Raw genomic sequence first — 15,368 nt, 5'->3', positions numbered from 1 at the left:
GCATCTTGACAATGCTCCACCCGATCTGGGAATCATCTGATTATTGATTATTGATTTGAAATATTTAATTTAAAAGGAAGAATCTCTTTTTAATATTATTATGATTGTAACGTAATATAATCCCTCTAAAATTAAATAATATCAAGTAGTAATTGGCCAATGACACAACGGGATTGTGTCGGTCATAGCCTTCCAACATGATATAAAAGTAGTTCTTATTTTTGAATCATTGTCGGTTCGTGCTACAGCCGAGGGCTTTGATTTCGAAATAAGAAATACTTGTCTATTACATAGAGATGTGTACATTGAATTAGAATCTAAAGGTCGGTACGTGCCACAGCCGTGGGCCTTTGGGGACTGATTCAATTGTACGGAATGTTGGGTAGACTTGACTTAGAATATTGAGTTTGTCGTGCCACAGCCGAGACTCAATTATTCAAGAGGCTAAAGTTTGATTAGGGAATAACATTAGATGTAATTGACAAGAGTTGTCTACCTATTGAACATTACATGGTGTTTCGTGCCACAGCCGGGGTTGTGTAATGGAATGTAGGATCCCTATTCCCACTAGCATTATGAATGCTTAATTTTTCACGTAGGGGGTTGAATAAATTAGGTAAACTAGTGGGAGCCACTTATGAATAAAGACCCGATTTATATAGTGTTTTAAAAATGAAATCGAAGATTTGCTAAGTGTTGTTATGTGTTTATCATTTACAGATTCACTTTGTATGTTATGTCTTCTGCACTATCACTCAGGAGCATACTAGATGCTCACAAATTGATTGGTCCTAATTATGCTGACTGGCTTCGAAACTTGAGAATTGTTCTCAAGATTGAGAAGCTGGAATACGTGATTGACTCACCTAAGCCTACTGAACCTGCTAGTGATGCACATAATGATGAACATGTTGTGTATCGTAAGTGGGTAGATGATGCAAATGTTGCTCAATACATCATGCTAGCTTCCATGAACATTGAGCTACAGAAGCAACATGAGCATATGGATGCTCACACTATCCTCATGCATCTACAAGAGTTGTATGATGTGGCAGGGAGGACAGCTCGATATGAGATATCGAAGGAGTTGTTCGGTTGTAGAATATCTGAGGGATCATCTGTGAATGACCATGTACTTAAGATGATCAATTTGATTGAACGTCTTGGACAACTTGGGTTTGCCATGGATGGGGAGCTGAGCCAAGACTTGGTCTTGCAATCGGTTCCGAGTTCGTTCTCGCGGTTTGTTGTGAACTTTCACATGAATAAGTTGGATGTCAGCCTGCCTGAACTCCACAACATGTTGAAGACTGCGGAATCGAATTTTTCCCCTAAGAAGAGTTCTGTTCTTCTAATTGGTGAAGGTTCCAATCCTAAAAAAAGGAAGAGGAACCCTTCCAAGAAGAAGAAAGTAGGTGAGAAAATGCAAGTTCCACCAAAAGCTGAAGACCCCAAGAGCAAAGTTGTTTGCTTTCACTGTAACAAGGTGGGGCACTGGAAGAGGAACTGCAAGGTTTACCTTGCAGAATTGAAGAAGAAGAAGGGTAGTGAGACTACCGCTTCTGATTCAGGTATGTTCATGGTAGAAGTGAATATGTCATTAAATCCAATTTCTACTTAGGTATTAGATACCGCCTGTGGTTCTCAAATCTACAATTTGTTGCGGGGACTAAGGAGAAGTAGGACTCTTGAGGAAGAGGAGGTGATTCTACTGATGGGAACTGGAGCAAGAGTTGCTGCTGAAGATGTAGAATCATTTCATTTACATATGCCTACGGGTAAGACTATTGTTTTAAATAATTGTTATTTTGTTCCCTCGATTGTGAGGAATATTATTCTCATGTTAGACTTGGCTGGATTTTCATTTATTATTGAGAATAATGAATGTTCTATTCTTAGAAATAATATTCTTTATGGACGTGGTACTTTAAATAATGGTCTGTATGTATGTGACATAATTTATTTTAGATTGAACAAACTAATAAAAGAAAAGGGATGATGAAAATCTCACTTTATTGTGGCACTGCAGTCTCCATTTAGTAGACATGGAAAAAGGACTGCAAATTTGCTAGGAATGGTACACACAGATGTATGTGGACCAATGTCTACGCAAGTCATGGGTGGGTTTTCATACTTCATTACTTTCATAGATGATAGATCTAGATTCGGATATGTGTTTGATGAAACACAAGTCTGAAGCCTTTGAAAAGTTCAAAGAGTATAAGTATGAAGTGGAGAAACAACCAAACATAGTATTATAACTCTTCAATCAGATCGAGGTGGTGAATACTTTAATGGAGTGTTTCTAGATTATCTCAAAGTAAATGGTATAGTCTCCCAGTGGACTCCTCCATATTGGTATTTGAAAGGAGAAATCGAACTTTGTTAGACATAGTTCGGTCCGTGATGAGCTATGCAAATCTTCCAGTATTCCTATGGGGTTATGCATTGGAAACCTCAGCATATTTACCGAATAAGGTGCCTTCCAAATCTGTTCCTCAAACTCCGTATGAGATATGGAAAGAAAGGAAACCGAGCCTTAAACACGTTAAAATTTGGGGATGTCCAGCTTATGTCAAGTAAGTTGACCCAGATAAGCTGGAATATCGATCCATAAAATGTAGGTTTGTGGGATATCCTAAAGAGACTTTAGGATATTACTTTTACACCAATCATCGGGTGTTTGTCTCCAGACATGCTAACTTCTTGGAAAAGGAGTTTATCCTTAAAGGAAACAGTGGGAGCAAAATTAAACTTGATGAAGTTCAAGAAGCACAAACTACTACGAATAAAGTGGAAACACCTGTTCTGACTGAACAACTTTTGTGGAACAGCCCATTCGTAGGTCAGGGAGAGTGTCTCGCCAACCTGAGAGGTAATATGGCCTTGTCATTAAGAATGACAATGAGTTGTCGATCATTGATGATGATGACCCTTTGACCTATAATGAGGCTATGAGTAGTGTTGACTCAGAGAAATGGCATAGTGCCATGAAATCCAGAATGAAATCTATGTATACGGGATACAAAAGAGTGATTAGAGCAGATGGCCAGGTGGAGACCTTTAAGGCCAGGCTTTTGGGAAAAGGATTTAAACAAAGGCAATGGATTGACTTTGATGAAACCTTTTACCTGTAGCCCTATTAAAATCAGTTCGGATTTTGCTTGCGATTGCTGCTTACTACAACTATGAGATCTGGCAATTAGCCAGATGGTTTTCTTTCCAAGGGAAAAGAAAACCTAGTGTGTAAGCTATTGCGAACCATATGTGGTTTAAAGCAAGCTTCTCGAAAGATGGAACATTCGTTTTGATGAGACAATCAAAGAGTTTGATTTTATCAAAAACGTAGATGAACCATGCGTCTACAAAAAGGGTTAGTGGGAGCGCGATAACATTTCTTGTGTTGTATTGAATTAGAGTTGACACACATAACAACATAGCAGACCCAATGACAAAGCTACTTTATGAAAGTCACTTTGATCGTCATAAAGATAAGATGGGTATTAGATACCAGAGTGATTGGCTTTAGTACAAGTGGGAGATTGAAAGGAATATGTCCTAAGTCCAATCATGTATTAGGATTTAGGAATAACTTTTTATGTAATCTGTTTTGATTTCATTGATATTAATAAAAGACTTGTTTTGTTTTTATTACGGGCTCTATCTATTTATGTGTTTAAATAAGATATACCATAGTTTAGAGTAAAGCTTTTTATGGATTATGATGAGATCATAATAGTGAGACCTAAAAGATGATAACTCTGAACTTAAATAGTTCCTGATCATAGGAGTACTAACTGGTAATTAATAATCCGTAAAGATCGGTACATACTATGCTTGCTTCATTATGAAGGATGTCTGTTCTCATAGACATTTGTGTGGTGACACTATAGCTACTATGTAGGTGCTTATTATAGAATAAGTTCACTGAACATGACTCGCACAGCTGAACAAATGATGGAGTTCACTCACGTGTTAGCAGTTGTTCACATATTGATAGTTGTACAAGTATCCTTAGACTTGAGGTCATCATAGTCATCTTGTGTACACTGAACTATGCTTTGGTTTAGTTCTTAGTCTCCAGGGACAATTATTAGAGCTCTACTGGGTATAGGAATTTGTACACGAGATCCATGCGTTGTATTTAATCGGGAAATTGTAGGGTAGAAGGAGTTTATTGTACGGTAACTATTCACTGAATAGGTTCTTGGTATTCTAAGCAGTGAATTCGTATTATCCGGATAGTCGTGATATGCTGAGAAGTATCCCTCACGATGTAGAATAAATGTGATTAATTAATTAATCATATTTAATAAATTAGAGAAATTATATAAATAATGATAAAATAGTTTTATTATTATTTATTTCTACTACCTGCTTAATATTGAACCTACAGGGTCACACCATAAAAAGAGAATGATTTATTGGTGGAGGAATTAATTAATAATGGCTGATAATTATTTATTTTTGAAATAAATAATTAATTGGCAAATTTAATAATTGATTAAATGAGATTTAATTGATTATAAATTAATTAAGAAAAGTTCTTAATATTATTAATTAAAGGATTTAATTTTTGGAAATTAAATCAAGAGAGAGAATTATTTCTAAAGTCTTTAGAAAAAGAATTAATAATTAAAAGGTATTTAATTATTAATGAGAATAATAAATGGGTTAATATTAATAATATTTTATGGGAAAATTTCAGCTGAAAATTTTTCCTATAAATATACTATTATAAACCCTATTTTAATTCTAACCCAAGAACCCCAAAATTTTATAAAACCTAATTCTCTCCACCTCCTCCTCCTCCTCAACGTCATTTTCTTGGTGGATACCGGTGGAGTGCTTCACGTTTGAGGAGCAGCTGCTAAGGATCTCCGATCGTTGATTTTGGATCGCATATTAAAGGTTAGTAAACGATCCCTATGTTTTTAACACGATTTATATGCTTTTATTTGGATTTTATATGTGTAAAAGTGTTTTACCATGCCTCCATTGCGATTAAAATCCAACACCCTTAGCATGTGACGGTGATGATATTTATCGAACAACACAAAACTGATAAAAGCCAACTTTCGTTGTACTAATACCATTCTACCAAACATCCACAATTAAGATAGAAGTTGAATAGACATCAATTATGTTGAGACCCTATATGTCTATAGAATTTGACAACATAACGATTTAAGCACAAGTTATTCTTTATGATTACACAGGGAAAGTAAAACGGTTAGAGTTACCCACTAATCATGCATACACATACATGAACCTATGCTACCATGGCAAGTTCTAAACCTCAAGATCCACCATCGCTTCACAGGAGATTAACAGACTATCTTATATGTTCGCGACGCATATAAGACGAATAAGCACAACCAATGCTAGATATCATACAATCATCACACACTAAGGTATTAAACAACTAACTAAAGAAATCCATAGTAAATCTGTTATGACCCCATGATCACGATTAGCCCATGATAGAACTCATCGTCACCATGGGTTCATATGAAAACATGATAATACACACAATATAAACTAATAAAAATACTTATTAAAACCAAAGTACGTAACAAGAGTAATAAGGTTCAAAGTAAAGAAAACTAGCATCCACTGATACAACGAATAAAAGAATCACAAAAAAACGTATGCTTCCTCTTCTTCGTTGCGATGTGCTAAAACGGTCTTCTTCCTTCTCTCCTTCCTCCTTGTTTGATACCACACATTGAAATGTCTCTGAAAACTACTTATATAGAAGCCGACAAGAACCAGCCATCTCCGAAGTCCATCAGAATAAGGATTATAAAAATCAGTATTAAAATTTTCATCCCTGAGCGGCCGCCCCAGATTCTTGAGCGGGCGCCCAAGCTCCCAGGCGGCCGCCCCAGCATGCTGAGCGGGCGCCCAATCACCTCTGGAAAATTCTGAATTCTGCTCCTGATTTTGCTGTGTTCTGCTCCCAACTTTCCACAACCAATGCCACACACTTCCCTAGGCTTATTTCTGATGAATTCTTCCTACATACGCAAGTTATACCCTGAAATGCAAAAACACTAGAAAAACGCATCAAATACGCAAAATACCTAATTTCAAGACATCAATTCAAGCCATTATAAAACGTTCTAAGTGGTATAAAATGCCACTTATCAATCAACTCAGAAACACAAGACAAATTGAATGAGGATCCTCTCAATTCTAGTTGTTTGTGAACCAAACCAGTGCACCAAACATCAGTATTCAAGAAAGTATTTTGATTCAATTACAGAAGAAAAATGATTGATACATTGAAGAATGGTTTGACAAAGAGCTAAAATACTCTAAGTCATGACAGCTCTCTCTATCTAGTTGCCATATGAGTACTTGTCACCACAGAGCTGTCATCACAGAGTTATGCATAAGACAACTCTGTTGCCATAGAGTTATCGTCACAGAGCTGTCACCACAGAGATATGCACAAGATAACTCTGTCGCCATAGAGCTGTCGTCAGAGAGAAGGCACAGGGGATGCTGTCGCCATAGGGAAGGCACAGAGGATGCTGTCACCACAGAGCTGTATTTTTAAATTGAATTTGAAAAGACTACAAAATCAAATTGAATGTATTTTCATTCAGTTAGTTATCTTCTTCAGCAAACACAGAAAGTTTACGAGAGCTCCATTAAAGCTTCACATTTATTATCTTTGTAAACATACTGTTATGCTGCTGAATTTATTGTAGCTAATCAATACATTGATTAGATTGTAGTAACCTCAAGGTTTATATTAATAAAACAATATATTTCTCGAATTATTTTCTGTTGTTTTTGATTTTGTACTTTTAACGAAGAACTTAAAACGAATCGAAAAAGATTGTAGGTATCATATTCAACCCCCCTTCTATGATACTTTGGGACTAACAAGAGTTTATGTGCTTGAGAAAAAGAAAATTATGGAAAGCACATATATGACTTTTGATGATGACAAATGTCCAAGATTGAAATGCCTTGATGAAAATGAAGCTGAAGCCCTAAAATTTGAAAGTCTAAATATTGATAGTGATTCTGAAGATGAAGTTGAGATCAACACAAACAACAGAATGGAGAAAGAATCAAATGAACCAGTTAATTATGAAGATGATAATTCATCTCAAAGTAGAAACACACCTGAATTTGATGGAACAAATGCAGGGGGAGAAAGAGGTGATAGTTCTGCGAGTCATGCCAATAATGAAGAAAATGTAGACAACTCTAGTCAGCAAGATCACACCAAAAATTGGATAGGAGTCACACAAGAGATTCTATAATTGGTGATCCAAATGTTGGAGTGAGGACTAGGAGTGCAACTACAAATGAATGCTTGCATGCATGTAGATTGAGCCTAAGAAAACTGAGGAAACTCTACTTAATCCTGATTGGATAACTTCCATGTAAGAAGGTCTAAATTAATTTAAAAGAAATAAAGTTTGGGAATTGGTTCCTGCACCAAAGAACAGAATTATCATGGGAACAAAATGGGTGTACATGAATAAAATGGATGAAAATGGAATTATGACAAGAAATAAAGCAAGATTGGTTGCCAAAGGCTACTCACAAGAAGAAGGAATTGATTATGATGAAACTTTTTCTCTAGTTGCAAGACTTAAAGCAATAAGAATTTTTCTTACATTTGCTGCACATTCAAATTTCAAGGTATATCAAATAGATGTGAAAAATTCATTCCTTAATGGTAAATTGGAAGAAGAAATCTATGTGCAACAACCATCTGGCTTTAAAGATCCAGAATTTCCAAACTTTGTGTTTAAACTGTTAAAGGCTCTTTATGGATTGAAGCAAGCACCTAGAATATGGTATGACACATTGTTAGAATTTATACCAAAATATGGATTCACAAGGGGGAAAATTGATAAAACTATATTCTACAAGCAGTATGATAATGATATTATCCTGCTTCAAATCATAGTGGATGATATCATTTTTGGTTCTACAAATGAAAAGTTGTGTCAAAGATTTTCAAGACTCATGCAGACTGAATATGAAATGAGCATGATGGGAGAATTAAGGTACTTCTTTGGTCTTCAAGTTTGCTGAAGAAGTGATGGAATCTTTATTAGTCAAACCAAGTATGTCAAAGATTTGTTGAAGAAATTTGGAATGGTTGACTGCGCACCTGCATCAACACCTATGTCTACAGCTACCAAGTTCGATGAAGATAAGAAAGGAAAAAGTGTAGATATTTCAGGTTATAGAGGAATGATTGGATCTTTTCTATACTTAACTGCTAGTAGATCAGAAATCATGTTTGCAACATGTGTGTGTGCTAGATTTTAAGTAAATCCAAAAGAATCAAATTTGATGGCTGTCAAGAGGATTTTCATATATTTGAAGGGGACAATAAACTTGGGATTGTGGTATCCTAAGGGAACTGGTTTTGAAGTTGTTGGATACATTGATGCTGATTTTGCTGGATGCAGGGTAGATAGAAAGAGTACAAATGGAAGCTGTCAATTCCTTGGTTAAAGATTTGTGTCTTGGTACAGTAAGAAACAATAATATATGTCAACTTCCACAGCCGAGGCTGAATACATAGTTTTTGGAAGTTGTTGTGCTCAAGTGTTTTGGATTAGAAATCGATTAATGGACTATGGCCTAGTGTTACATAAAATTCCAATTTTGTGGGACAATAATAGTGCCATATCTATTGTTGTTAATCCAGTTAATCATTCAAGAACTAAGCACATTGATGTAAGGTACCATTTTATTAGAGAACAAGCTTCAAATGGTACTACTGAGCTTATTTTTGTTCCACCAGAAAAACAATTAGCTGACATTTTCACTAAACGTTTGGATGAAGCAACTTTCACTAGACTTGTAGGTAAAATTGGTATGTTAAATTCTTCATATTAAAGGTAAGAACTCAGCTAATGTTTTGTAGCAGTTTTATTCCTGATAAATCAAAATCAATTTGATTTAATTAGAAATTAACTGGAATATGATTTATAAATATTTCAGAATTATCTGTATATTTATTTCTCAAAACTTCAAACAAAACTTGGATTTTTTCGAATTCTAAGAAAAACTGTCTAATTGTTAATTCACATTTCTAATATATGAAATTAATATAAGATAGAACTGAAAAAGAATAAAAGTATGTAGAGAACTGAGTTCTCGATAAGTCTAAATGACTTCTCGACAAGTCATTTTTGAGACTTCTGGACAGAGTTCTCGATAAATCTTTTTTATGACTTCTCGATGGATTTCTCGACAAGCCTCTTTATGACTTCTCGATAAATATTGTAGAGATCTCAAAATTGTTATCAATATGGAGTTCTCTACAAGTATAAATTTTAGACTTATCAACAACTTTAATTTAATAAATTATCTCAGTAAAATATTTTTGATAAAAAATCAATTCTAATTTTATGTTTAACTTATTCAATATAAATTGGAATAATTCAGTCCAATTAGGAAAAACTTGGTAGTTATTTTGCATCTCGATAACTCATTATCTAGTTCTTGATAAGAGTCGGGATAGTGACATCTCGACGTAAGTTTTCTAATTCACGCGACTTCTCGATAAGCAAATATCAACCGTTGATTTCTACTTCTCGACAAGTCACATCTCTAGGCTATAAATACCCAGATATCTCGATATATCCCCTCTTTACGCTTTTGAGGTCTCAATTGACCTAATTTCTGCAAATTTTCACCGCTCTCACTTAGTTCAAAATCTTTCTTTCTCAAATTTCTTACCCACTCAAACTCAACTCTTTCTAATGGCTACCAACAACATTAGAGCTTTTATCCCAAAAGAGGGCACCAACTATTTGGCATTTGTTGATGCAAACGAAGCTCCTGACAACTTCAAGTGCTTTGTAAGATTCATTGCAGATTCATATCTCTTAGGGGCCTTGACAGCTAATCTTGTGCTATACTTGGACGTGTTGAATAAATTCTGGAAATCTGCTTTGTTTAACACAATTGTCCATTAAAATCAAGTTGCATCTTTGTTGGTCAACTGCACAATTCAGGGTGTAGTTGTGAAATTCAATGCAAATGATATTTATAAAGTTTTGGGGATTCCTACAAATTACACTGTGGAAGTTCCAACACCACAGGAATTAAATAAGCTTATGGACTTCATCAACTTTAGTGAGAAGATTGACATGGTCAGGCTGAACAAGAAGAACCTAAGGAGAGAATGGTCTTTTGTGTTTGACTCTATCATAAGAGCATTCACATGCAGAAAGACTGGCTATGACAAAATCTCCAGTATAGTGCAGAAACCGGTGTACTCTATGGCCTATAACAGACAACTCAATGTTGGAAGCCTAATCCTGGAAGAACTTAGCACAAGGATGAAAATACCTTTGGTAAGTAGAGGTAAAGAAATTTTCTTTCCTAGATTTATAATGTCCACTTTAAACAGTAAAGTAGCAGACATTCATTTGATTGATGGAATAGAAAGAAATCAAATAGGTATTTGTAAACAGGTGTTAAAAGTTTTATTTGGTTCATTGATAAGTGAATTTTATATTTATTTAGAATGCTTCTTATCGGCTTAAGTTGATGATTTGACCTCAAATATGTGGTATTTTTAATGTATTTTGTGTTGAGTATGTGCAGGGCTTTAGTTGGAGGCAGGAATGGACTTCTATATGCTTTTATGGTGATAAGAGATCAGGAAATGAAGTGAGAGCGCTTGCGAGGAGATCATAACGAGAAACAAGAAAACCACATTATTTTTTCCAGAAGTCAAACGCACCCGCGCTTGACCTAGGCATGCCCGCGCCCCTTTTCCAGTAGCAGAGCGCGCCCGCACTTGATCTAGGTGCGCCCGAGCTAGGTCGGGCAGACAAAATCCCGATTTTAGTACGTTTTGGATATTCTGAGTGGTCAGGTCAACCTGGAGCATATAAATAAAGAAAAGGAGAAAAATTAAACTTCAAGGAAAAAAGGAGAACTCTAGAAAACTAAAAAGCACATGTGACGGATAAGAAGAAGAAGATTTAGTTCTACATCGTTCTTTTGTATTCTTCTAATTAGGCGATAATTTGGATGCTTGTTTCAGATTCATTTTCTAAACCTTAATACTTTAATGTTCTGTTGTAGTATTCTGAACCTTTTTACTATCATATTTTCATTGAAACCATGATGGCGAGACGTTCGATTATGAACTAATCGTTATCGTGGGATTCTAGCGGATTTATTTATGGAGTTCAGTAGTTGATTGCCTAAAGTTATCAGTGTGTGATGAATTAATGATTTCCTAGTATGGTTGTGCTTAATCTTCTTGGATGCGTAGCTACCATATAAGTTGTATTGTTAATCTCTATTGAATGCGAAATTGGATATAGAGGTTTAGAACTTGCCATGCTAGCATAGGTTTATGGATGTTTTGTCATGCATAATTTGTAGTGTATTTTTAACCATCTTACGCTGCCCTATGTGATCTCAATGGATAACTTACTCTTAAACCATTATGTTTTCAAATCTTATAGACATATAGGGTATAAACATAATTGGTGTCTGCTAGCTTTTATCTAATTTGTGGATGCTGAGTAGTAGGGTACACGTATATTGAAAGATAGTGTGTACTAATTTCGCGTTGTCTGATTAGTTATCATAACCATCACATATTATGAATAAAGGCATAAACTCTGAATAAAGTAATTAATGAAGTTAGAATCCCCTGTTTTATTTCATATAAGCAACTCGATTTCAATCTCTTAGTTTATCAATTATAGCATAATTACTTTTAAATATTTAAATCAAACACAAATTGATACTTGTCTTAGCAGTGAATAATAATCATACATTGTTGCATAAATGCACATTCTGAATTAAACCAGTCTCTGGGGGAATGAACAGAACTTAATCTTATACTACTTGTGACCGCGTATGCTGGCGTGTTTTTGTGCTAACATTCATTAACTACAAAGAATCAGGTAAAGGTAGCTCTAAATATCACTGACTTCATGTTGGAGAGATTTAGAACCTACCCTTACCCAATGCCTTACATAAGGTATAGGGCAATTACTAGTATAGCTATGGCCTCTGCACCTATAGAAGTATAAACATAGGATAGAAAACAAGGCCCTTCCACAGCTGAGACCTTTTCTTCTAAACCATTGGATGCCATGAAGCCAACTACTTCATCTTCTCAAAATAATAAAATTAGTAAAAAGAAGAGAAAGCAAACACGGTTTTTGTTACTGAGAGTGGTGATGACCAAACACAAACAGAGTCAAACCTGGTCAGAAATCCAAAAAAGCAAAGGAAGGTTGAGTTGACCACTCAAATAGCCACCTTTGCCTCTTCTCAAAAAGATGCAGTTGTAAGAAAGAAGCATCAACAGAGTCTAGGGGCACCTTCTCAACAAGGTGTCACTATTGAGTAAAGCATTCTTCCCAACGCATCATATAAAGAGTGTGCACCTCCTCTTGAGCACTCTCAAGAGGTTAAAATAAGTCATTTGGATGGAACTCAGTGAGAGTACATCAATTAAAACTCCCTTATTCATTCAGGGGGAGTTGTCAAACATCAATTTTGAACTCACTCATCTCATCTCACAAATTTCTTCTTCATATAATGAAAGGCTTGAATCCGCTTCTGAAGCCTTACCAACGTCATGTGACACAGTTCAAGAAATTATGGTCACCACTCAGAAACAATCATTATATGGTGAGAGGCTACATGTTGAGGTAGACCTTGATGACACCATAAAAAACACAGGGGTTTCATCAGTTTTTACTGAAGACCCTGTACAGGTTCCTATTGCATCTTTATGTGCACACAGTCTTGACTAACTGCTAGTTTTGAGGGTAGTACTCCTGAGAAGGAGCTACTCAAATCCTCTCCAATTCAATTGGAGGCTTCTCAAGCAAAAACAACTACCCTCACATTCCTGGCTGAAATTTCTTTGTCAATTGAAGCTATGAGTACAATTTCCAATGATCCAGTCATTGAGGAGGCAAGTTTAGCACATTTAGGTGCCAGTTTCTTACAAGAGGAACAAGGTTTTGAGGCCATGGTACATAATAGTAACCTGGTCAAATCTTCTCTAATTCAAATGGAGGTTCACTCTTCTAATAAACAACACACTATCACAACCACAATTCCCACTATGAGTCAAACTGTGACACCTGTCACAGGAACAGTTACCACTTCTATAGACTTGGCTTCCTTAGCTTTTGTCGGTCTTGGATCTTAGTGATCCGGCCTTGGTACTTTCCTCTTCTTCATGGTGCAAATACTATTAACTCCCCATTAGTACATCTAGGACTTGGGTCTTAGAACGAGAATTACCTCACGTCACGTTACTTCACCTTACTACAAAACTAATAAGACAATCGACGAAACAAACCAAGTAGAGAAAAGATGGTTTGAACTAGTATATTACGGTACTAGCCCACAAGATAGTATAATATTCAAATAGAATATTAAAACTAAATACTTATACTTGACTGAAGATAATACATGATAGTCCAAGTATATTTATAATTACTCCTTTATAGATTAAGTTAATTTGTGGAGTAATATGAGAAGTCTTTTTATATAAAATACTTATAGCTTATGACTTGTTTTGTATTCTTCTTTTTTCGATATATATTTTTGAATCAAAGAATACTTTAATTACAACTTCGGAGTTGTAATTAACCTTTAAGCTTGTTGGCTTAAGATTTAATGTACACTTGTATATTGACGAAAGTATAATTTTAACTTCAAGCACAGTTTATAAGTTTTATTAGTCTTAGCCAAGATCCAAATAAATGATGTGCAAGTAATTGGCTTAAGATTTGTGCTTTTGAAGTTTAGACGAATAATTACGAGTAGTTTATATATATCGGATTATGACCCCACGGAACACTAAAGATGTTAAAAGGGGTTTATACGATATATCTCGTAATTATTTATATACACCATAAGTGTTAGACAAGATCCAATTAAATAAAGTGCAATTAATTGCCTAACTCGTGGATTTGATTTGTCTTTAAATTTAACAAATAATTACGAAGTGTTTATACATCGAGTTATAATCCCCCATAACACTAAAGATGTTAAAAGGGATTATGCGATACTTCGTAATATTTTATGGGCACGATATTTGTTAGCCAAGATCCAAATAAATAAAGTGCGAGTAATTGGCTAACTCGTGAACTTAATCCGTTAGGTATTTGACAAATTACGAAGTGTTTATATATCATTTTTATAATCATCGGAACACTAAAGATGTTAGAGAGGATTATACGATACTTCGTAATATTTTATGTGCACGATATTTGTTAGCCAAGATCCAAAATAACTAAACTGCAAGTAATTGGCTAACTCGTGAACTTATATCAAATAAAATCTCACCCTTGGATATTAAGTACTTTACTTTATAGATCTTCTTTTTGAAGTGATTATTTGAAGATCAAATACTTATTCGAATTCCGAGTTCGAATCTTAGTTCTCTTTTCGCTTGAGAACTTTCTTTATAAGAGATCTCGTATTAGAGCTTAAGATGAAGTAGAGAAGTTAAGTACAAACCTCAAAAAAAATCAAATAAGAATCTAAAAGTTACCACTTTTGAGAAACGGTTGGAAAAGTTCGCCGAAAAAATTTGTCGGAGGTTCGGCCGGATTTTGGCACTTTGGTCGAACTTGGACAGCCTTTCGGGAGTGCGGGAAGTGGTAGTGGATGAGCTCATGTAATATCCAGAAAATATCGCGTAATTATTTTTATCAATAAATAATGGTTATGTGATTTTTTGTGAATTTTGGTGAATTATCTGATAATTGGAATTGATGTTTGGATGTTTATATGTGATAAAAATGGAGTAATTTAATTATTATTTGTCCATAATAAAGTATAGATAATTTTGATATTTTCTGGTATATTTTAGGTTGTTATATGATTTTATAAAGATTTATGAATTAATAATTATTTTTAGAGTAATTATAAAACTATTTTATAAAACTGGGAATCGTCCAAATTCAACCGTTTTTGCATTTTTACAATCCGAAACTCTTCGGAAAACTCATTCCTAACCTAATTTGATTGTTCTGAACATTTTCCGTGTTATAATTTTTTCGATCTGGAGTACGGTTTGACCTATACGAGTCCCGGCACAAAATTTTCGATACGATAGTCATTTCGGTAGATCAGTAAAACCCGTATTCTTCAGAGACGTGATATTTTTATATTATTTTCTCGTAGAATATTTTATAAAAAGCCCGATTTTGATAATTATCCAAAACTTGTATCAAATTGGATTTAAATTAAAAGTTATATTATTCAGGTTTCGTTTTAATAGCTGATATTTCGTGTAAAGCAATTGGTCTTATTTTGCATAATATGGTATATACCATATTTATTTTCCGAACATCTAGTTAATTTAGAAAATATTT

Source organism: Apium graveolens, chromosome 1, assembly GCF_009905375.1.
Source record: "Apium graveolens cultivar Ventura chromosome 1, ASM990537v1, whole genome shotgun sequence".
In the NCBI taxonomy this organism is placed as follows: domain Eukaryota; kingdom Viridiplantae; phylum Streptophyta; class Magnoliopsida; order Apiales; family Apiaceae; genus Apium; species Apium graveolens.
Note: the sequence above shows the minus strand (reverse complement) of the source record.